This window comes from Xenopus laevis, chromosome 6L (assembly GCF_017654675.1).
Source record: "Xenopus laevis strain J_2021 chromosome 6L, Xenopus_laevis_v10.1, whole genome shotgun sequence".
Classification (NCBI taxonomy): Eukaryota; Metazoa; Chordata; class Amphibia; order Anura; family Pipidae; genus Xenopus; species Xenopus laevis.
The window spans coordinates 138,155,396-138,181,248 of NC_054381.1; the positions used below are offsets into that span (position 1 = coordinate 138,155,396).

Below are 25,853 nucleotides of genomic sequence, written 5' to 3' on the forward strand. Positions count from 1 at the left end.
CAGCCTTCCCTTTTTAGTCACAGCTCCCAGCAGGCTTGTGTGAGACTTGAGTGATTACAAGTAGTAGAAAGCTGCCGGCATTTTCACAGCTCCTCTCACACATCCTTCTGCTAAAACCTGCAAAAGGCGCGAGTGCGTGACGTCACGGCGCAGGCGGGAGCCTCTCCTATTGGTTTGGACTGGAGGAAGATATTCCACCGTCTCCATGGTTACGCGAAACAGGTACTTCTGGTAGGTGAATCCAAAACATTTTTTAGACATAAAATAGAGCGTTTGTATGAGAGCAGCAGGTACGTGTCTCTTCTATTCCTCAGCCTGAGCGTCGGTGTCCTGTGTGTTGGACGCTTTTATTCTGCTCTAGCTTCCTATTTTAACATACGCTTGTCTGCATATTGCTAGCAGCACAGCACCCCCCCATCCCCCAGATGGATCTGCTCACCCTCCAGGAACTGATACATTTTACAGTTCAGCTGTAGGGAGATTCATTTGTTTGGGGCAAAGGGAAACCCCTAACACAATAGTTTTATTTTTTGCATAATGAAAGAAAATGTCATTCTAGACAACTTTCCAGTGTGTATTTATTGCACGTTTCTCTGCTTTTAAAGTTATTTGTAAATGTAAATGCAATAAAACTAGTGGTTCAGCTTTACGTTAGTCTTTTACAGAATGGCCCATTCTAAGCAACTTTTCAATTTGTCTTCATTATTATTATTTTGTATAGTTTATATATAGTTTTTTTATTAATATTTTTTTTTAATTATTCAGATTTTTTTCCAGCTTTCAAATAGGGGTCACTGACCCCATCTAAAAACAAATGCTCTGTAAGGCTTCATATTTATTGTTATTGCTATTTTTGATTACTCATCTTTCTATTCAGGCCTCTCCTATTCATATTCCAGACTCTTTGCATGGTTGCTAGGGTAATTATGGATCATAACAACCAGATTGCTAAGATTGCAAACTGGAGAGCCGCTGAATAAAAAGCTAAATAACTCAAAAAACACAAATAGTGAAAAATTAAAACCAATTGCAATTAGGCTCATAATATCACTCTCTACATCATACTAAAAGTTAACTCAAAGGTGAACAACCCCTTTTAAGAGTAATGTTGATTCATCCCTTTCTCTTCCTCTTCTATAGAGTGGCCAATTCTAAGCAACATTCCAATTGGTCTTCATTATTTATTTTTTATAGTTTTTTTTAATTTAATTACATTTTTTAAATTCATTTTTTATTTGCCTTCTTCTTCTGACCCTTTCCATTTGAAATGGGGGTCACTGACCCCATCAACAAAAACAAATGCTCTTTAAGGCTGCACATTTATTGTTATTCAGGCCCTCTCCTATTCATATTCCAGTTTCTTGTCCAAATTGGTGCATGGTTGCTAGGGTAATTTGGACCCTAGCAACCTGGCTGGTAAAACTGCAATCTAAAAAGCTGCTGAATAAAAAGCTAAATAACTCAAAAACGACAAATAAGAAAAAATAAAGCCAATTGCAATTAGTCTCATTATATCACTCTCTAGAATTAGATCATACTAAAAGTTAACTCAAAGGTGAACAACCCCTTTAAGAGTAATGTTGATTCATCGCTTTCTCTTCTCTGGTTCTGATGCTTGAATTAATTTAGCAGAAGTCACGTTTCCTCTAGCTGGCTTCTGTTCCCTTGGTTTAGGACCAAAACGGTAGAAAGTATAAACAGGCAGACGGTTGCTGCATTGAGTGGCAGTTACATACACAAATAAATGTTGTACATGCCAACTGTTGCCCTTAAGAGACATCAGAAAATAACCTTTTTTATTATCTATCATAACATTGTCTTTGAATGCTATTAGAATTTTGCCATAAAAGTATTTGCCTGGTGCTTTTACATTACCTTTCTTACTACGCTGTTTCTGTATGCGGGGGCTGCCTATTTTGTGCAGCAGTAGTCCATTAGCATTAGAAACTCTAACTGAGAGGTTAAGAAGGGACAGTCAGGTTGGCAAAACTGTCAGGTTTAGGAACTTCAAGTGACAATTACTACAAAAGCAAAACTATCAGCGAAAAACGATCAACATGACCTATAGGTGATTTTGATGTAGATTAATATTTTGAAATGAAAATTTTTAGTGTCAGTATCACTTTAAGGTGTGAAGATCCAAACTTTGGAAAGACCATTATCCAGAAAACCCCAGGACCCAAGCATTCTGGATAACAGGTCCCATACCGATACTATAGCATTTTAATGGGGTTAACATGCTTTTTTAAATTTTATTATTGCTTTCCTTCTACAACGCTTTTATTTTACTTCCATAACAATATGGATGATAAGGGATGAACTGAATCCACTATTTTTCGGATTTGGTTCAGCGAGGCACTTGGATTCAGCTAAATTTGACTGAAAACGGCCAAATCTTGGTTCAATCCGAAACTAAATCCTGGATTTGGTACATCCCTAGCTTGGATAGAAACAATCTATACTGAAAAAAGTTAATTTGTTCTTACAGGCTTGCCATCAAAGAACTGTATATCAGAGAAGTGTATATCTTGGGACCGGCGCCCCTTTGAATTGATTTAAGCATATTGCACTGATTTCTATGAACTGTAAGTCAAACCAAGAACTTGATCAACTGAAGCGGGTCAACATTGATCCATTATAGCCGTTGTACCACCACAGCAGCTAAACATATATGATAGTAAGCTTTTCTTTGTAAAATGACATTCATTTATGTTTATCAATATTTTATTTTCCAGCAATGAGTGCACAGGTAGTTTCCTCGGTATGGAACTATGGAATGACCAAAACCCACCAAATCCCCATTGACCACCTTGAGTACAGTTTTCTAGAGAACTGTTCAGATATCAAACATCTGGAAAAAATTTTGTGGCTTCTCAGGTAAGATGGTCGGTTATTTTCTATGTTAAAGCTTTACAGGTATGAGACCTGTTATCCAGAATGCTTGGGACCTGAGGTTTTCCGGATAACCGATCGTTCTTTAATTTGGATCTTCATACTTAAAGGGGTGGTTCATCTTCAAGTTAACATTTAGTATGTTATAGAATGGCTAATTCTAAGTAACTTTTCAGACGGTCTTTATTATTTATTTTTTATAGAATTGTCTTTTTCTTCTAAATCTTTCCAGCTTTTGAGTGTGGGTCACTGACCCATCTAAAAAACAAATGCTCTTCGAGGCTAAAAAATTATTGTTATTGCTATCATCTTTATACTCAGGCTCTGTCCTATTCATATTCCAGTCTTGTATTTAAATCCGTGCATGGTTGCTAGGGTAATTTGGACCCTAGCAACCAGTTTGCTGAAATTGCAAACTGAATAAAAAGCTAAATAACGTAAAAAAACACAAATAATAGAAAATGAAACCAATTTCAAATTGTCTCAGAATATCACTCTCTTCTCTGCATCATATTAATAGTTATTTTAAAGGCAAACAACCCCTCTAAGTCTACTAGAAAATCATGTAAACATTAAATAAACCCAATAGACTGGTTTTGCTTCCAATAAGGATTAATTATATCTTTGTTTGGCTCAAGTACAAGGCACTTTATATTATTATATTATTACAGAGAACAAGGAAATCATCAGAAACTTGAAAATTCCCAGCTGAATAAGAGCAAAGTTTACAAGCTTATAGCCCACACACAATGTTTCTCTCTAAGGGTAGAACTACATGGCCGACATAGCTGCGTTTCCGTCAGATCCGACGCTGGGCGACAAAATGCATGCGTCAAGACGGATGCGACAGGAACAAGGTAAGTAATATAAAGTCAGATGGTGTGGCAAAGGTGATCCGAGGCGACACGAATTTCGGATGCAGATGCAGCTTGCAGCATTTGCATCCGACAGTCGTGTCGCGTCGGATCAGCGTTGCGACACCATCCGACTTTATATTACTTACCGTGTTCCTGTCGCATCCGACTTGCCGCGTGCGTTTTGTCGCCCAGCGTCGGATTAGACGGAAACACAGCTAAGTCGGCCGTGCAGTTCTACCCTTATACATGCATACACAAATCTTTTTTTGCACAGCAAAATGTGGGAAGCACAAATTTTGTGTGGAAACACATCACATCTCTACAGGCATGGTTTTTAAAAGTGCAAACCTGGTTTCAAGTTGGATAAAAGGAGGGCTGCTCTGCACCCAGGAAGCAGTTGTGGCTTTTCATGTTCTTTAAAAAAAAAAAAAAAAAGTAGAGATGCGCTAAATCCACTATTTTGGATTCGGCTGAACCCCCTGAATCCTATGTGAAAGATTGTGAATCCTAATCCTTATTTGCATATGCAAATTAAGTAAAAGAAGGGAAACGGAACCGCACGCGTAGCAGGTGGAAAAACATGTCCTTACTTAATCGTTTTATGACGAAAAGTCATCTGATTTTTAAAGGGGTGGTTCACCTTTAAGGTAACTTTTAATATGTTATAGAACAGCCAATTCTAAGCTACTTTTCAATTGATTTTCATTATTTATTTTTTTATAGTTATTTGCTTTTTTCTTCTGACTCTTTGCAGCTTTCAAATGGGCGTCGCTGACCTCCTTCTAAAAAACAAATGCTCTGTAACGGACAGGTTAAAAGATTTCTGTCGGCTGTCGATAATATCTCTGCATGTATTGCCGATCGTACAATTTTCAATATGAGATTTTCACCAGCTTTTGTTGGACATAACTTTCGTACGATTGCTGTCAGGGGCAGAACATCAGCTCATCTGTTCTTTTACTACTTTATTTGATCGGAATAGTTAGTGGCAGGTCAGGAGATGGGAAGTCCGATTGTTCGAGGATTCTCTATCTATGGCCAGCTTAAGGCTACAAATTTATTTTTATTGTTACTTTTTTATTACTGATCCTTTTATTCAGGCCTCTCCTATTCATATTCCAGTCTCTTTTTCAAATCAATGCATGGTTGCTAGGGTAATTTGGACCCTAGTTACCAGATTGGTTAATATGCAATTTGAAGAGCTGCTGAATAAAAAGCTAAATAACTAAAAACCTTCAATAATAAAAAATGAAAACCAATTGCAAATTGTCTCAGAATATCACACTTTACATCATACTAAAAGTTATCTCAAAGGTGAAAATCCCCTTTAAGGATTTGAATTTGGTTCGGGCAGGCACGAGGATTCAAATTAATGCTGCTGAAAAAGGCAGAATACCGAGCCGAATCCTGGATTTGGGGCATCCCTAGAAAAAAGTGTAAAGTGAAGTATGCTGTTTAGATTGTTTAATATTTATTTATGTTTTTGATAATAGCATATATATTGCTGTGTAAAATATTGGCATTAGAATACAAGCGTTTCACACCTCTGGGTTGGTCATTGTGTATAACCCTGCTCAAAATTAATTTGTGGCACTTTTTAGATTCCTTGTGCAGAAGCAGGTTAGGTCTCCAAGGGTCTTTTTGCCAGAAACCGGACCTATATATTGCATTGTAAACGTGGAAGGCACAACTTTTAAAGGGGTGGTACACCTTTAAGTTAACTTTTAGTATGTTGTAGAATGACTAATTTTAAGCAACTTTTCAATTGGCCTTAATTTTTTTTTCTTTTTTTATAGATTTTGAATTATTTGCCTTCTTCTTCTGACTCTTTCCAGCTTTCAAATGGGGGTCACTGACCCATCTAAACAAAAATGCTCTTTAAGGCTGCAAATTGTTATTGTTACTTTTTATTACTCATCTATCTATTCAAGCCCTCTCCTATTCATATTCCAGTCTCTTATTCAAATCAGTGCATGGTTACTAGGGTAAGGTGGACCATAGCAACCAGATTTCTGAAATTGCAAACTGGAGAGCTGCTTTATAAAAAGCTAAGTAACTTATAAATTGCAAATGATAAATAAATGTAGACCAATTGCAAATAGTCTTAGAATATCTCTCTACATTTTAGGTAAAGTTAATTTAAAGGTGAACAACCCCTTTAGGCTAAGGGCACACTAGGCGATAGCGCGGCGATTTGACTCGCGGCGACTTTTCGCCGCGACTTTTAATCCGCAATCACTGGGGAAACTTTGGCGCTGGCGTCTATGGGGAATCGCGAGCGTAAAAACACATGCGGCGATCTTTTTTCTATTTTCGAGCGACAATAGAAAAAAGATCGCCGCGTGTGTTTTTACGCTCGCGATTCCCCATAGACGCCAGCGCAAAAGTTTCCACAGCGATTGCGGCTTAAAAGTCGCGGTGAAAAGTCGCCGCGAGTCAAATCGCCGCGCTATCGCCTAGTGTGGCCTTAGCCTTAAGAAGGACATGGTATTTCTACTTCCAGGTGCTTATTTTAGCTAATGGCTCTTAAGTTTTGAATGAGTGTATGCATCTATTAATGGAGCCATTGAAGCTCTCTTGAAGCAGTAATTCTGAAGTTGTGGTGTGCTACTTGGAATTAAATAAATATATAGGCATGATTAGCCTAAATTGTTCTGTTGGGACAGAGAGATGTAGAAAGAAAAACTTTTATGTTTTACTAGTCTCTCACTAGGTGTCACTAGGTCCCTGGTGAGGTCTCATCTGGAGTATGCAGTGCAGTGTTGGACTCCAGTCCTTAAGAGGGATATAAATGAGCTGGAGAGAGTGCAGAGACTAAGTGCAACTAAACTGGTTAGAGGGACGGAAGACTTAAATTATGAGGGTAGACTGTCAAGGTTGGGGTTGTTTTCTTTGGAAAAAAGGCGCTTGTGAGGGGACATGATTACACTTTACAAGTACATTAGAGGACATTATAGACAAATAGCAGGGGACCTTTTTACCCATAAAGTGGATCACCGTACCAGAGGCCACCCCTTTAGACTAGAGGAAAAGAACTTTCATTTGAAGCAACGTAGGGGGTTCTTCACAGTCAGGACAGTGAGGTTGTGGAATGCACTGCCGGGTGATGTTGTGATGCTGATTCAGTTAATGACTATAAGAATGGCTTGGATGATTTCTTGGACAGACATAATATCAAAGGCTATTGTGATACTAGTGATACTAGTAAGTATAGGTATGGGTATATAGAATTTAATTAAAAGTAGGGAGGGGTGTATGTATGGATGCTGGGTTTTCATTTGGAGGGGTTGAACTTGATGGACTTTGTCTTTTTCCAACCCAATTTAACTAGGTAACTATGTAACTGTTTTTTTTTTGTTTTTTTTTTATTCTCATTTCGATTTGTCCATTTTAGGAAAGCTAGCTATCATGTGCTTTTGGTTTATGTATCTCCCCTCTCATCCAAGAGAGTACAGGTGAAATATTTTTGACCACGCCCATTTTTTGTGCCCACACACCCTAATTACCATGTTCATTATACAAAATTTGGCAGGTTATGAAAGTTTGAACATATTTCTGTGTTTTTTTTCAGTTATTACAGATTTACTAATGAAGGTGAATTGCCCTTTAGGCTAAGGGCAGACGGGCAGATTCGGAGAGATTTAGTCGCCTGGTGACTAATTGCCTCTTCTGCGGGGCGACAATCTCCCCGAACTGCCTTCTTCCTGCCGTCCGTCTGCTTGAATGCAGTGCAATGTACTCGCAGTGCTTCGATTTCTGAAATCGCCCGAGGAAACTTCGGGCGATTACGGAAATCAAAGCTCCATGAGTGCATTGCGCTGGCGTTTTCTCATTCAAGCAGAATGAGAAAAGGCTCTGTAATTTTATAGTCGTTACTTTTTATTATTCATCTTCCTTTCCTCTCCTATTCATATTCCAGTCACTCATTTAAATCACTGTCTTGTTGCTAGTCATTTGTATCCTAGCAACAGATAGCTGCTGAAATGCTGGAGAGCTGATAAACAAAAAGCTACATCATTTAAAAAAAATATAGAAGATAGAAAGTGAAGACCAATTGCAAATTGTCAAAGAATATCAATCTCTACATCATACTAATGGGGTTATTTATTTATAAGTCAATGCCAAAAACTCAAAAAGTTACTACAAAATCTAAATTTTTTGTGAAAAAAAAAACTTGAATTTTTCGGGATTTATTATACTGAGAGGATGGAAAAAGTCAGAATCCGAAAATCCGGCATCTCAGACCTGCCGAGGTTGTATATAAGTCAATGGGAGAAGTCCCGAACATATTCTGATCTGCACTGGGTTTCATGCAATAATCAAAAGATTTTGTGGTTTTTGGGCAAAATTTAAAAAATTGGATTCTTTGGGCGGAAAAACCGGAAAAAAAATTCTAGCTTTTTCCTGAACTGGAATTTTTTTGGGAAAATTTATTGATAAATTAGAGAAAATAACCTGTGCAAAGTATATTTCAGAAAATAATGACATAAATTCGGATTTTGAAAAATAAACTCCTAAAAGTTAATTTAATGGTGAACAACCCCTTTAATCAATTGAAACATTTGCCATATTCAGTACCTGTGTCAATGTAAAAATGTATCTTGCTTCTTTGAGCAGCGTAACACTATTCTGTTATATGGGGTGCTAAGCAAACACCCATGCCAATTCTGACTCCTGACTCCAGTTTAAGTAAATATTGTACATATCAAGTCATAATTGTCTTAAAAGGTCTGGTGAAGAAAGAAATTACCCAGAGCTAACAGCGTTTTGCGAGGAGCGGCTTTGGAATTTAGCTCCGCAGAGTCGTGCTTTGCGGAAAGACAAACCCCCTGCCACTGCTGCTGACTTCTTATTAGAAGACTGAATGAATATTGATAACGATTTAAAGGTATTGTATGTTATTTAAAGGGATTATGTCAGTGGCGTAACTACCGGGGGAGCAGGGGGTGCGGGGCCGGCTGCACGACCCGCACCAGGGCCCGTCCCCACCTAGTTCCGTCACTGGATTATGCCAAGATTTTCATGATGTAATTGTTATTTCTAATTTACACAGTTTACACTGCAAACAATTCACTCTACAAAATAAAATGTAATTCCTAAAAATTTATTTTTTTAGTTGTAATATTGGTGTGTAGGTGCATCTCAGGCCATTTTGCCTGGTCATGTGCTTTCAGAAAGAGCCAGCACTTTAGGATGGAACTGCTTTCTGGCAGGCTGTTTCTCCTACTCAATGTAACTGAATGTGTCGCAGTGGGACCTGGATTTTACTATTGAGTGCTGTTCTTAGATCTACCAGGCAGCTGTTATCTTGTCTTAGGGAGCTGTTATCTGGTTATCTTCCTATTGTTCTGTTGTTTGGCTTCTGGTGGTGGAGAAGGGAGGGGGTGATATCACTCCACTTGCAGTACAGCAGTAAAGAGTGACTGAAGTTTATGAGCATAAGTCACATGACTGGGGCAGCTGGAAAACTGAAATATGTCTAGCCTTATGTCAGATTTCAAAATTAAATATAAAAAAACTGTTTGCTGTATATTGTGAGTGGGTCCCTAAGCTCAGTAAGTGACAGCAGCACAGAGCATGTGAAGTGAATCAGCAGAAAATAAGATGGGGAGCTACTGGGGCATCTTTGGAGGCACAAAACTTCCCTGCTAAATGGAAAACATAATTTACAACATTTATAGCCTATTTCTTTAGTTAGGCTTGAGTTCTCCATTAACCACTTTGTTGTCATATACACATAGGGGCTGACTTTTTTATAAAAAAAAATTGAATTACAGTTTACAAAACTTGAATGTTCGATATTTATTAAGCACAGGAAATATAAAAAACAAGAATGTAAATCTTTGGGTCTGATTTATCAACACATGAATTCTAATTTTCACTGCAGTTTGAATTATTTTGTGCTAAGACAAAACTTGAATGTTCAATATTTATAAAGTGCCACAATGGGAGTTGGGCTACACAAAATGTAAGCAACTTTTTGTCAATTTGCGATTTTGGAGTTTTTCTAGTTTACTTGAGAGTTTGTAGACCCATTGAAAATGATGAATACAGATTCACTGCATTCATGTTTTTTCTACAGCTTTTGTTGAATTTTTTTTTAAAATAAACAAACATTTGAGTTTTGTAAAATTTCAAATTTATTCAAATTTAAAAACCTCTAAAATTCACAAATTCTAAGTTTGATAAATAGGCCTCATAGATTTTGTAGCTTTAATACTATGTTTAACAGGCTTCTTTTATCTTATTGCTGTAGTTTTTTTTACAGGAATGGTTATGGATATAAAAATGAAAGAGCAAAATGAATCGGTTATTCAGCCTGACACAGAAAATCTTCCATCTGTACGGAGTTACTCTAGTCTACCCACTGACATAAAGGTAGGTAGAATGTGGGACCAAAGCTTTTTTATATTTTTCTGCTGTATAGGTTCTGTATCTTTTAATCTCAACCCACCATATTGCTTCTGGACTCATAATCATATAGGCATTTGCTCAATTGTTATGAGAAACTTTAACTTTCTGCTCCATTAAATCTTTTTTTCTGTGTAATACCAGATAGTCACAGAAGAGGTCATTTATTAATGTGAATAAGAACTGACCAATAATTATTTGATTTTTACAAATATAAAGGTAGAACTCAGTACAACAGTACTAGCCGTTGATGGAGAAATAAAAGGTAGACAACACATACAGTAATATTAAAACAGGTGTTTATTCTTCTCTAATAAACTGAAGGCGTTAAAAATGAAACCGTTACAAGATGCGGTGTTTGGGTAAAATTATCCATACGAAGATGCTTCAGATCTTTAGATGCTTTAGATATTACTATGGTTTTATTTCACTCTGCTGGCATGGTAAATAATTAAATGAACAGGCCACTGAAAACTATGTACATTGTCCACCCTGAATCCTGAGTTATAGTTGGACCCAATTACATCTCCGAAAATCTGAATGATATAAATAAGGGTCTTCAGTTCCAGCTAAAGGTGCATTTGATATATTTTAAACTTGTCATTATTTCTACTATCATTGCAGCAGAAAGAAAAAGAGAAAAAAGGCGTAAGTAAAAAAGTCCCACAAGACTATAGAGCCTGGGACAGGTAAGTGCAGAGATTGTGTCTTTATAATAACATAGCATGCTGATTAATATATTGTATAGGGCCTGTTTTGTTTTCTTAGGCCTTCTGCTGTTCTCACTCTATACCACTCCTCAAAAAAATGTATTCAGTTATTTGAACCTAAGTACCAACTTTATGCTGATGACACCCAACTCTACCCGGCTACTCCTGACCTCTCTCCTTCTGTCCTTTCCCAAGTTACAGACTGCTTATCTGCTTTCTCCTCCTGGATGTCACAGTGTGAAACTGAATCTCTCTAAAACAGAACTTACTTCCTTCAACATCTTCCCCTGTTCCTCAGGTTTCACTCACAGTCAATAACATCAACTTTCAATCAACCACACAGGTGCGCTGTCTAGGAATTATCTTAGATTCCCATCTGACTTTTACACCGTCCATCCAAGCACTTTTCAAACACTTTCATTTTCACAACATTGCCCAAATATGCCCTTACCTCAGCTCAACGAAAAGACTTATTCAGTGTCTCATAATTTCCAGCCTTGATTACTGCAATTTATTCCTTGCAGGCATTCTAGCACATCACCTTTCACATCTCCAATCTGATCTAAATGCTGCTGCTACTCTCCACACTGCTCTAAACGCACCCTTATGCATATCCCTTTACTGGCTCCCAATCTCCTCTAGACAAATTAAAGGCCCTTAATGAAGCTCCTTTTTATATTTTAGCTCCTCTCTGCTTCTGACCTTTGCCTCTCTTCTCCTCTCAACACTTCATCCCATTTCCCACTACAAGACTTCTCTCAGGCTGTCTCTGGAACCCTCTGGCTTTAGCTTTCAGACTCTCCCATTCCAACCTGATTAGGGAAGCATATTCAATGTATCTTGATTGATCTGATTTGTTTCTATATTCCCTATGTTTCAAATGTACACTAACATTGTAAGCTCTTTTGAGCAGGGCTCTCTAATCCTATTCTCACTCTGTAAATTGTTAAATTATTATAAGATCCTTGTGCCTTATAAATTAATGTAAAGTGCTGTGTAATTTGCTGGCGCTATGATGATGATGATTTTAATTTTTTTTACAAACAATTATAGGTTACAAACACAAATTCTGACACTTGGTTGCATGAGTTTTATAAGCAGCAAATACATTACGGGGCACATTTACCTTGTGTCGAATATCGAGGGTTAATTAACCCTCGATATTCGACCGTCAAAGTAAAATCCGTCGACTTCGAATATCGAAGTCAAAGGATTTTGAGCAATTCCTACGATCGAAGGAATAATCGTTCAATCAAACGATTAAATCCTTTGAATCGAACGATTCGAAGGATTTTAACCCATCGATCGAAGGATATTCCTTCGATCAGGAAATTGTTAGGAAGCCTATGGGGACCTTCCCCATAGGCTAACATTGGCCTCGGTAGGTTTTAGGTGGCGAACTAGGGGGTCGAAGAAATTTTTAAAGAGACAGTACTTTGACTATCGAATGGTCGAACGATTTTAGTTCGAATTTAGTTCGATTCGAAGTCAAAGGTCGAAGTAGCCCATTCGATGGTCGAAGTAGCCATATTCGACCATTCGAAATTCGAACTTTTTTCCTCTATTCCTTCACTCGAACTAAGTAAATGTAAATATATGATCATTTTACCTTTTCTCCATTTGTATTTGACTAATACAAATATAAAGAGCTATATTTATAGTTATTTTCTTCCGGCTGTGTGTTCCCTAGCACTTATAAAGGCATACAATGTTTACAGTTGCAGAGCAACTGATTAGCCAAACAGTGTCCTTGGTAAATGTAGGAATTGCTTATTGTAACCATTGTCAGATTTCGCAGTCCTCTAGCTGTTTTCGTCTTCTTTTTTCTTTTTCACATTACTTTTTCTTCCATTTTACGTTCTAGATTTGATGTGGAGAAAGAATTGTAGATGATGCTGAGAAGCAGGAACAATCAAAAACAATACATTCTAAAACATCAGCGATTAAGAAGGCAATAGATACAGCAAGTAGGTAGTAATAACTTTGTTTGTGATACGTCTGCAGAACTGTGTCATTCTCTCAGTGGTATATTAGGATAAACACACCTCCCAAATAAACTCTCCTTCCGTGCATTTTCACTGGTGCTCCCAGTCCAAACGGTGTCTGGAGTCGTTGTAGCAGTATTTCACAACAAAGAGAATAGGAACTTGGTGCAACATAACTTAGGAAAGTGCAAGGCTTATATCCACATTTATTGCAGAAAAAATACAGTGCACAAGGTTATGGGGTGAGACCCATCCTCAGGTGCACCTTTTAATCTCATTTCAACTTTGCCCAACTTTCAAGGATACAATTTATTGTTTTTTTACCAATAAATTGAGCCAAAAAAGAATTCATTGGATACCCAGATCATTGAACATGGCAATTGAGTCTAACTGAGATACAGCGACTAAGTTAGTTGAATCATTCAGTTACACCATAAAGCAATTATATGTGTGGGATATTTGCATGAAAGATATGACCTAGACCGGGGGTCCCCAAACTTTTTTACCCATAAGCCACATTCAGTTGTGAAAAGAGTTAGGAAGCAACACAAGCATGAATGTTCTTGGGTTGTACATAATAAGGGCTGTGATTGCCCATTTGGGAGCCTCTGTGTTGGCAGCTACAACAGGCTCTGTTTGTCAGTACAACTGTTTTATGCAACTAAAACTTGCCTTCAAGCCAAGAATTTAAAAATAAGCACCTGCTTTGAAACCACTGAAAGCAACATCCAAGGGGTTGGTAATGAGATGCTAAACAGACTGCTGTATCTTTATAATAATATATAATGTTTAGATTGTAAGCTTTATGGGACAGGGACCACCTTCCTACTGTGTCTCTTAATGCATGGCACTTAATCTCTGTTTATTTGTACTAATTTATTATGCTTGTCCTCCCTATATGTACTTTTTTATATTGTAACATCGCTGTGCATGCTGTGAGCAGTATATAAATAACTTTATAAAACACATAGCTATAAAGAACAGCTCATATGGATTGTAATCCTGCTGGCCAATGCATTTCTATATTAAATTTGTAGCTGTCATAGTCATAGTCATCTCTTCTGCATACAAGAAAGAAATGCATACATAATGAAATGAAATTGCAATGTCCCTTTCCCGCCCCAGACCACATACATGTTACACATACTCCCAAACAACATATACTGTGTTAAAGACCAAAACATATTTCAATATACACTTCAAGACAAGAATATATAAATAAATACAACGAAGAAAACAAGAAACCCCATTTACCAGCTCCCACACTCATTTCTTTTTTTGTGCAATTTATTTGTGCAATCACACCTTATCTAAAATCTACTACCAACCTTACTTTAAAGTGCAAATAATTGTGCCTGATTGTACCTAATATAAGGTACTATTTTTGTGCCTATATAACCACAATTCACATTATCTATTTTGATTACCATCACTATGTTGTGCAATAAAGTGCATACCTCCTCTCACAACCAATAATAAAGTGCACCTATTGTGCAAAACCCATAAGATGTGCAATCTGAGCAAACCCTTCCCTTACGATCCACCTTTAGCTTCAACTCCCATGTGCAAACCATATAAATATATCTAGTCTTTGAGGGACAGGATTAAAAACAAAAGCCTAAAACATTACATTTCTATAAAAAGACCAGATAGTTTAACAAAAAAGTAATTTAAAAGAGCAGTTGCTCATTTAAAAGTCTTACAGCTAAATCTGTTACAAAACCTGATTGAACGTGCACAAATGCTACTATATCTCCTTCAGTAGATCAAAAAACTTATAAAAGGTGTCTGAAGGATCATCCACTATACTGGATACCTCTTATTAAAAATCTCTTGAATTGAACTAAAAAACTCTCCAATAATTACACTTGCTGTCCTCACAATGTTTTTTGCAGCCTCTTCCGGTCACTAGTGCTACAGTTGCCATACCAAACCATGATAGAATTTGTCTCTCTGCCGTGAGCCCTGCTGTGACTCTTATCCTGTCTCTATGATGTTTGATAAAATGATATTTTACAGGTTTGAGCCCAAGTCAAAGAAGACTTATTGCAGATAATGAGAAGGAAAAGGGAAATGAAGCTTTCAGATCTGGGGACTACCAGGAAGCTATAACATATTATAGCAGGTAAGTAGGTCACTCCTGAAGAAGGGTTTTTATAAAGAATACATGAATAATGTTGGTTCAAGTTATATAACTTATATAAAGGTTCTATTCACAAACGAACGATTTCCAGTTTCTAAAGATCATTGTACTGCATTATATTTGGGACACATATTGGGTGTTCCACTTCTGCGTGAGTTCAACACCCTAATGCCCTGTCTTTGTTTAGGGGGCACATTGTGAGTAGTACAGATGGCTATTCCAAAGATGCTCTCTATTCAAGGGTATTGTCAGTAGAAACCAGTGTTTCTATTACATTTATCACATGTTGACACTTTAGAGGGGTTGTTCACCTTCCAAACACTTTTTTTCAATTAATTTGTTTTCAGATTGTTCCCCAGAAATAAAGACTTTCTCAATTACTTTCCATTACTTATTTTTTTATTGTTTTTCCAAAATCTAAGTTTAAAGTTGAATGTTCGTGTCTCTGGTGTTTCAGTCTGGCAGCTCAGTAATTCAGTTGCAGACTCTGAACTGTTACAATTTTGCAACATTTAGTTGATACATTTCTCAGCAGCATCTCTGGAGTATTAGCAACTATTGTATCAATTCTAACAGCTGCCTGTAATGAAACCCAGGGATTCTGCTCAGTCGGGACAAAGGAAAGAAATGTATCAACTAAATGTATCCGTTTAGAACAGTTTACACTTTACAGGGTCGGCGACCCCCTCCCAGAGCTGCTTGAGAAGGTGAAAAATTACACTTTACACTTTAATATTCGAAAAACGGTCACACATACAAAATAGAAAGTAATTGGAAAAAGTTGTTATTTCTGGTGATCTATCTGAAAACAGTTTGAAGGTGAACAACCCCTTTAAAATAGAATCCCTACTAAAGAACTTACAGTATAAAGTTTATACTCCACTGCACAATATCTAACAATAGATCACTTTGGTTTTCAAATCAGTCGTCTTGCCTTGGCATCCTCATGCCTGAACTCATGACATAAAGCATAAATTAACTTCGTTTTGACCATAAAGACATAGCAGGATGCTTGTACGGCAAAGGCTTGAAAACGATTCATTTATCAAACTTCAAATTGATCTCAATATTTTCTGCTACCAACTCCGATCAAATCCGCTCAGGTTTTTAATGCTTATTTATTATTACATTTACCAGAAAATTTGCTTTGCTGGAAAAAAAAATCAGATTTTCATGATTTTTCCGAATTTTTCATTCGATTTTCAAGTTTGTTCGGATTTTTCACCCGAAAACTCAGATTTTTGCCAGAAAACGGGGTATTGCACGGAACCCAGCGCACATCAAAAAATCATTGGGACTTCTCCCATTGACTTATATGCAACCTCAACAGGTCTGAGATGTTGGATTTTCTGATTCGGACTTTTCCATCCTCAGGGTTTAATAAATTCTGAAAAATTTGTGATTTTTTTTTTTTAAAGTCCAATCTTATAAAAAGAAAATCACACATTTTTGGTGATTTTTAGTAAATAACCCCCTAAGAACACAATGCACCTACTGAAGTAGGTACTGTTGGGGATCATCTTCTTCCTAGCATGCAGATGTCTTGTAAACCTTTTTTGTTTAAGGGGCAGCCAAATTATTGTATACTCCTAAATATGAGCTGAATACAGGAAAATGCCTGCTGCTATAATTTCCTGCAATTAAGCTGAACCGCCACAAGTAATGTAATTTACTTGCAGCAATTATGTCAACGAGTGGCAAGGCATTTTGGGGAAGATTTGTTGCCCAAATGATTAATGCGGGCGACAAATGTCCCCGTGTGTCTTTAAGAAGTTAGAGAGCAGTGTTCTGCATCGTCTATACTATACTGCTTACAATTCCAGCTGTGATATTGTCCATATAATAGAGAATTATCTTAGAATATAAAAATGAACTGTTTTATATAAATCAGCTACTCTTTGGGGCAGATTTACAAAATTCGAGTGAAGAATTCGAATGTAAAAAACTTCGAATTTCGAAGTATTTTTTGGGTACTTCGACCATCGAATTGGTTAAATTCGATCGAATTCGAACGATTCGAACGATTCGAAGTAAAAATCGTTCGACTATTCGACCATTCGATAATCGAAGTACTGTCTCTTTAAAAAATACTTCGACCACCTACTTCGGTAGATAAAACCTACCGAAGTCAATATTAGCCTATGGGGAAGGTCCCCATAGGCTTGCCTGTGATTTTTTGATCGAAGGATTTTCCTTCGATCGTTGGATTAAAATCCTTCGAATCGTTCGATTCGAAGGATTTAATCGTTCGATCGAACGAAAAATCCTTCGATCGATCGATCACAGGATTTGCGCAAAATCGTTCGACTTCGATATTCGAAGTCGAACGATTTTAGTTCCGAGTCGAATATCGAGGGTTAATTAACCCTCGATATTCGACTCTTGATGAATCGGCCCCTTAGTGTTTGTATTGGAACCTTTTAGACCCATTTGCCCTGTTTCTTTTTTAGGAGCCTTTCTGTCTTGCCCTCAGCTGCAGCATTTAACAACAGAGCACAAGCGGAGGTCAAGCTGAATAATTGGCGGAACGCACTGAATGACTGTGAGAGGGTGCTGGAGTTAGATCCTGGAAACACAAAAGGTAAGAAAAGGAAATATCTTGTTTAGCAGGATTAATGTGCACAGGCAATAGAGGAACAAGGTGGGAAACAAACTTAGAAGTTTCATTAATGGAGTGATTTACCTTTAAGTACATCATTATCATGTTTTAGAATAAGCAAATCTTAGCAACTTTTAACTGGTCTTAATTTTTTTTATAATTTTTGAATTGTTTGCCTTCGTTTTCTGACTTCCAGATTTCAAATGTGGTCACAGCCAGCAGCCAAAAAACTACTCTCTGAGACTCTCTGAGGCTACAGTTTTATTTTTATTGTTACTTTTTATTTTTTTTATTCAGTACTCTCCTCTTCATAAACCAGTCTTGTAGTCACACAACTAATGGTTACTAGAGTAATCTGGACCCTAGCAACCAGATAGCTGAACAAAAAGTTAAAGGGGCTGTTCACCTTTAAATTTAATTTTAGTGTGTGATATTCTAAGAAAATTTGCAGTTGGTTTTAATTTTTTGCAATTTCAGCTAGGATCCAAATGTAGCAACCATGCATTGGTTTGAATAAGAGATTGGAATATGAATATGAGAGGGCCTGAATAGAAAGACAAGTAATACAAAGTAGCAATAACAATACATTTTTAGCCTTAAAGAGCAATTGTTTCATAGATGGGGTCATTGACCCCCATTTGAAAGCTGGAAAGAGTCAGAAGAAGAAGGCAAGAAAACAGATGGAACTATGCAAAAGTGAGTCAGATAGGGACATATTTGGCTAAAATGCCTTTTTCTAGCCTAGATACCCCAGGAAAGGTGGTCTTGAAGGTCAATTAGATCATATTTGGATCCTGGTCATATGTTCAACCTCATATCGAAGCTTGAACCAAATGACTAGAGAGACCACTGGTCTAGTGCATGGCAGACAAGACATAAATATAAATTACCTTTGTGCTGTGCATTTGCTTTTCAACTGTCTATTAATTGATTACACTGAAGGCCAGATTTATTATTGAAAAATAGAATTTTGTATTTTTTTTATGGTCAAAACTGTCAAATTCAACTATGGAATTATCCAAATTCGATTAGAGTTTTTTAATAAATCAGAATTAGATTTTCGAGATTTGTCATACTCTGGCCCTTTAAGAATTCGAATTCGACTATTTACCACCTAAAACCGAATTCATGTATAAGTCAATGAGAGATGTGCAGTGACCAATTTATAGTTGTTTGTAGCCTTCCTGACATTCAAGTTTTTTTTGGAGAAAAAACTTGAATCGAGTTTGTTTGAATTCGAATCGAAGTAGATTCGAGTTTTCAAATCGGTAAAATTAGTCTGAGTTTTAGATATTCGATTTTTTTCTGAAATAGCCCCCCAGTTGAATTTTGAGTATATTAGATTTTAAGGGAGTTTAAAAAAAACCCACATGAATTTGAAATTCGACCCTTGATAAATGTGCCTCTGAGTATTTTTATGAAGTAAGAATAACTGCTTTAATTTTCATTAATGCTAAAAACTCTCCATTGATGTTCTATAATTGTTTTCAGTTTAGTAAACAAGGTCATTTTTCCAAAGGGAAAAAGAAAAGGACCCCAGAGAAACTAACTTAAATTTAAGGTCACACGTAGCCTTCTCCTCTACCCACCAATATAATGTATACAAATTGGGGATTAGTGAATCTTATTGCAACCTAACCGTGGTATCTATTGTTGTAGTTTATTTAATATATACTCAGAAAAATGTATTTCCTTTTATACAGTGTAGTGTAACTTCTATAAATTCATTAAATTAAACCCAGAGGGTTCTCTAATAATAAAGTGCAGTGCTAACAATAATCAAGTGAGAAACCAAAATTAATTATCAATTTATACAGCTACAATTTAATTGACACTTATTATACAAAAGTTCATCCCAATCAGTATAAGATCAAAATTCCTCCATATAAAGTGCAGTGCCATTAATACCCATATAAAAAAATTCCCCTCTTGAAAATCTATAAAAGGTAGTAGGAGAATGAATTAATCAATGTGACCAGCACCAATATAAGATACGATTAAAAACCACTTGCTCCAGTTCATGAAAATAGGTTAGAAAATGGAAAAGAAAGAGAGATGAAGTTGTCCCAAAATGTAACTGCTTATCTATCAAGGGACATCACAAAACAAAGGCAGGCAGGATAACCATGACTGTGGTCTCAAATTTTAAAAATTAAACCTGTGCTTGTTTACTATTGCTAACCCAAGTCAGACCTCAACAGAAACTAAGAGATACGATTATAAATAGGTAATCGGGAGTACTGATTTGTTCTGCTATCACAATTGTTTTCAGTTTATTGTAATATATGGAATGTTAAGGCATTCAAGGCTAAATACATTATGTTCCTTTATATACTAGCATTTTTACGAAGGGCCATAAGCCACAAGAACCTGTCCAATTACCATGCAGCAGCAACTGATTTGAGGAGAGTTTTACATCAGGAACCAGACAACCCAGTTGCTAAGGTAGGTTTCATTTTGCATCACGTATATTATAAACTGCATAAAAAGAACAAAATTGTATAAATTAAATGAATTTGATGTTGCAGGAATCAGTAAATAGGGGTCACATAATTACTTATGATGGCGCAAGTGCAGAAGAGCTAAGGCTTGCAAGAGCACGCCCCTTGGTACTCACAGAACACTTGCGCCCAAGGGGTTTCTGGGTTTTGTACTAAGTGCTGGATCACTACACTTGGAGCACTTTATAGAGGTACACAAACATGCCCATGAGCAGTGGCGTAACTAGATGTTACTGGGCCCCACAGCAAATTCATTTTATGGCCCCCAACATAACCACATGTTGCCCTTTTTACCAATATTTATTGAAATTGCTCATTAATTAGGGCCTCATGGGGCCCCTATACCTCCTGGGCCCCCCTGCAGCCGCAGGGTCTGCTTCCTCTGTAGTTACGCCCCTGCCCATGAGTTAGGGGATTCTGTCATGGGAAAGCATTTTTTTAGTGAGGCAACTTAAGGCGACTATAGAAAACGCATCACCGCGTGTGCATTAGCGCAGGCGACTTTTCATTCTAGCCTATGGGGAAAAACGCAGAGGCAGTTCAGGGAGATAGTCGCGCAAAAGACGAGGCGATTAGCCACCAGGCGTCAAAATTTCCCCGAATCTCCTCGTGTGGCCTTACCCTTAAATATGAGAACAGCACTCAATAGTAGAAATCCAAGTCCCACTGTGACTCATTTAGTTACATTGAGTTGGAGAAGCAGTAGCTTGCCTGAAAACAGTTCCATCATGAAGTGCTGGCTCTTTCTTAAAGCACAGGATAAGGCAAAATGACCTGAGATGGCACCTACACACTAATATTACTACTAAAAAAATACACTTGTTGGTTTTGGAATAAAATTTATATGATAAAGTGAATTGTTTGATTTGTAAACAGTGTAAGTTAGAAATAAAAACTACAACTTTAAAATCATGACAGAGTCCCTTTAAGGTCTTAGTTTAATGTACTATTGGTAACAACTTGATTCCTAAAATCTAATGTATGTTGGAACATTCCTTGACTGAATTGAGAAAGCTAGTTGGATGACTAGCAAAACGTCTTCAAGAGAAAAAAAATACAGCAAATCCATTTGATTTGATTTATTATTAAAGATGTTCCTAGATTATTCCTTTGCAGTCTTCGGGCATCAATATTATATTTGTGGCCTTCAAGTGTCCGATTTATCAAATTGTGAATTTTGAATTTACCACAGTAAGATTTCACCACTCTCTTATTATTTTTTATGGGATTTTTAGAGGTCTATTTATCAAATGGTGAACTCATTAATAATTATGTCTCTAAAAATCCTATAGAAATGAATCGAGAGCCATGGAATTTTACCATGGTGAGCTGTAATTTCACACAGATCTGTTTATTTCTTAGCACGGGATCTCAACTCTGGCCTTTATTCTTTACAGAAAGCTTTTGCTGAAGTTGACGAGTTGCTGCAGAAGGCAGAGGAAGAAATTCAGAGCAAGGAAGGAAAATTGTTATTGAGGACATAGAGGGGTCAGATGAAGAAAATGAGAGAACTTCCAAATCTGAGAAAGGTGGGTATTCTTCAAAATATACTGTATATAGTGATATAAAAGGCCCTTACAACAAAATTTTGAATACTTTTATTTGTAGATTAAAGGAAATGAAAACACAGATTCACTGGATTTGGTGCAGTTTGTTAGGCACACCCTGTGTTTAAAAGCTCTTACTCTACTTTGAGCAAATTCTCGTTTTCTCTAAAAAAAATGCACTGTCCTAGGATGCTATCTACTCATGTGTCCGTAAAGGGATCCCTGGGAAAATGAAAGAAAAGTGGCAGTCTGATGAAAAGGTGTTGGGAAATAGAAGAACTGTATAATGAACTATATTCTTTTCCCATTGTGTTTTATGAGTGTTTGCCATAGATTTAGGCATTTGTAATGAACCTGTTATGAACCTGTTATGATAATACATTTGATATATATCCAACATATCCCACTGTACTTTACATCAATTCCTACTGCAGAAACTAAAGTCCGAGATCTGAGCATAATTTGGGGTATTGGCAAACTATTTAGAACATTGCTATAGCTAGAAGTTTCTGGGCCCCACGGCTAAATTATTTCAGGGGCCCTGACCTGGGCTTATTCTCCAAGGGGCAGATTTATCAAAGTTTGAGTTTGAAGTGGACCTCTCACCCAGACACAAAAAGCTATATAATAAAAATCCTTTTCAAATTAATTAATTATTAAAGCATTCATAGCTGTTGTAAACTCATTTAAAATTTCAGCTGTCAATCAGATATTGCCTGCCCCTCCTCTATGCCTTAGGCATAGAGGTGGGGCAGACAATTACTTTCACTTTCCATTCAATACTTCCTAGATGTCACTGCTCTCCCCACAGTCCTCCGTTCTCTTTACCATTTAATTGTGTAGCCAGTGCATGGGGATGGACATCAGATCCCCCATTCTGGTGCACAAACAAGATTCTGAGATGATGTAAGGCTTGTCTTAATAACAGTGTCCACAAAATGGATCCTGCCTGCTTGCCACAGACCAAAGGAAACACAATTCAAATAATTTATACAGTGTAAGTAAAGTTCATTTTGATTGACTAATGTGATGAAATAGAATTTGGAATAATTTTTCCCCTTTAAAGCTCACCACTAAAAAAACTCGCCCACTTTCCATTCATTCCTATGGGATATTTAGAAGTGTATTTATCAATAGATGAAGGTAAAGGTGGCCATAAACTACAAGATTGTTGGGCGAGGTCGCCAAAAAGATCAAATAATATTTAGGCCTGAAGGACCTTACCTTAGATAGAGGCCTTTGATCCCATGTTATATAATACTTCCGTTAGCCTAAACATACTTGGCACATTGTTATCTAAAACCTTAGAAAAAGTCCAGGGCATATTTCCACAACAGTAATCTATTTTTATTCAGGTTAATGAACCAACATGTACAGCCATGTCTATATGAAGGCAGCTTGTTTAACAATAAATTAGAAATCTGTGAGTGGCAAAGATTTTTGCAAACATTTGTAACATGGATTTCCTACTAAAAGTTAATTTAAAGGTGAACAACCCCTTTTAATGGATTTTTTGTACCATATATATACATGAAAGCTTTTCACTCTGGCAGGCTAATTAGTGTTGGGATTAATGCCACGTGAGGATATAATAACATCCGTCTAACCCTGTATCTAGGATGCCATGCTCTGAAGCTGTTTGATTTCTGAGAAGCCCTTAATAGATACTTACCTGGCATTAGCAAGATGGCCAAAAAAAAATTTAAAGAAGCACATTAAAGCTACCTTTGCATTATTAGTTTGGGGTACATATATTTCATTGCCAATGAATACATGCACCATCACAGTGGGGCAACACAAAGCATATGTGTGTGTGATTTCCTGTAGGGACTCAAATGCCTGTGACTTCATGTTTAATTGAGTTTAACTGCTGCTGTTTGACTGGCCCTGTAACTAAATCAATGTTATAGAAAGTATAAGGGATGGGCGCATTTTTTCGCCTTCTTAAGCTGCGGAAATAACGCCATTAATGGTGTCACGCATCAAAAAATTTAATGGGCGTCTGAGACATTTCACAACGGTGAATTTTTGGTGAAACCAAACTGGTCAAATTCGCCCAAACCTGCCTGCACATTCAAGTATAAAATAAGTTATTGGCCCCAATACTGTATACGGTAATATCACATGGTACAGGTATAGGAGCTATTATCTGAAATGCTTGGGATCTGAGGGGTTTCAGAAATGGGATGTTTCTATCATTTGGATCACCGTTCCTTATTTCTTATGTCTAAATAACATTTAAAAGGATTGCTCACGTTTAATGGGTTGTTCACTTTAAATTAACTTTTAGTATGATGTAAAGAGTCATATTCTGAGACAATTTGCAATTGGTTTTCATTTTTTATTATTTGTGGTTTATGAGTTATTATTTTTATTCAGCAGCTCTCCAGTTTGCTATTTCAGCTGTCTGGTTGCTAGGGTACAAATTCCCCTAGCAACCATGCATCGATATGAATAAAAGACTGGAATATGAATAGGAGAGGCCTGAATAGAAAGATGAGTATTAAAAAGAAGTAATAAAAATACATGTGTAGACCAATTGAAATGTTGCTTACAATTAGTCATTCTATAACATACTAAAAGTAAACTTGAAGGTGAACCTCCTCTTTAAATTAACTTTTAGTATGATGTAGAGAGTGGTATTCTGAGATAATTTGCAATTGGTTTTCATTTTTTATTATTTGGCTTTTTATTCAGCAGCTCTCCGGTTTGGAATTTTAGCAGCTATCTGGTTGCTAGAGCTTAATTTTAGCTAGCAACCAGGCAGTTGTTTGAATTAGAGACTGGAATATGAATAGGCTAGTCCTGAATAGAAAGATGATTAATAAAAATTAGCAATAACAATACATTTGTAGCCTTAGGGTAAGGTCACACTGGGAGATTCAGGGAGTTGCCTCACGAGGAAACTTCAGACGACTTCCGAAAACGAAGTGCCGCGAGTGCCATGCCACAGGCGATTTTTCATTTTAGCAGGCAGAAGACAGGCGGAAGCAGTTTGGGTAGATTAGTCGCCCCAAAGAAGAGGCGATTAGTCACCGGGCGACTAAATCTCCCCGAATCTCCCAGTGTGACCTTACCCTTACTGAGCATTTGTTTTTTTAGATGCCACCCCATTTGAATGCTGGAAAGAGTCAAAAGAAGGCTGCAAAGAATTCAAAAACTATAAAAAAAAAAAAGGAATGCCAATTGAAAATTTGCTTAGAATTGTCCATTCTATAACATACTAAAAGTAAGCTTAAAAGTGAGCTACCCCTTTAAACCTTAAATGAACCCATGAGAATTGTTTTGCAACAATATGGGTTCATGTAGTTTAGTTGGGATCAAGTGTACTGTTTTATTATTACAAAGAAAAAATCTAATAATGTTTAATCATTGTAATTATTTCCTTATTATAGACTCTAAAGGAGGTGGACTTTCTGTAATTCTGAGCTCTCTGAATAACAGGTTTCCAGATAAGGGATCCCATACAGCATTACGTAGCCTGCCCAACTGTGTAACAGATGTGTAGACTTCTGATAAAGTGACGTATTAGTCACGAAACGCATCAAGCTGTATCTCCCTGTCCGCTTGTACATACAATTTTAGCATTGATCAATAAAGCTTATTTTTACTTTACATTTGGCTCCACTGCTGACGTTGATCTGGCTGCTATCCGCTGTACTAAGTGCCTATGATGACTGTAGACTTGGTATTGCCTATTTGCATATATTTAAAGTGCTTTTGGCTGTAGTGTGAGAAATTCATTGTATTCTCAAGTCATAGCCAATCTGTGTAGTGGCATAACTAGAAGTCTCTGAACCCCAAGACTAGCTCATTTTAGTGTTCCCTGTTGCATCCCTGGGCCCACAGGTGTCTAGTTCTGCTTCTGAGCTCACGTATGGCTGTTTTGTGGGATGTAACCCCCAAATTGTTATATTGTACAAATGTACACACACATAACATGTTGCATGTAAAGTAACATGTCCTGTGACTTTGCTAAATGTACCCTGTCAGCAGAAACACATAGGTATGCAAGAGAACATTTATAATTAAAGGGGATGTGCACCTTTAAATGAACTTTTAGTCTGACGTAGAGATTGATATTCCGACACAATCTGCGATTGGTTTTCATTTATTATTATTTGTGGTTTTTGAGTTATTTAGCTTTTTATTCAGCAGCTCTCCGGTTTGCAATGCATTACCCTAGCAACCATGCATTGATTTGAATA

The 25,853-nt window shown here is 37.0% G+C and overlaps 1 pseudogene across 1 annotated transcript in view; it reads left to right on the plus strand.

Moving 5' to 3' along the window:
• Positions 1–2,563: 2,563 nt before the first annotated feature.
• Positions 2,564–25,853, plus strand: part of LOC108718593 — a 52,298-nt pseudogene continuing 29,008 nt past the window's right edge. Inside the window, exons 1-10 of the transcript XR_005961730.1 lie at positions 2,564–2,585; positions 2,736–2,877; positions 8,478–8,637; positions 10,018–10,127; positions 10,785–10,849; positions 12,735–12,837; positions 14,875–14,980; positions 17,449–17,579; positions 19,936–20,042; positions 21,496–21,627. The product of XR_005961730.1 is annotated as a sperm-associated antigen 1-like (transcript). The remainder of the gene's footprint in view (positions 2,586–2,735; positions 2,878–8,477; positions 8,638–10,017; positions 10,128–10,784; positions 10,850–12,734; positions 12,838–14,874; positions 14,981–17,448; positions 17,580–19,935; positions 20,043–21,495; positions 21,628–25,853) is intronic.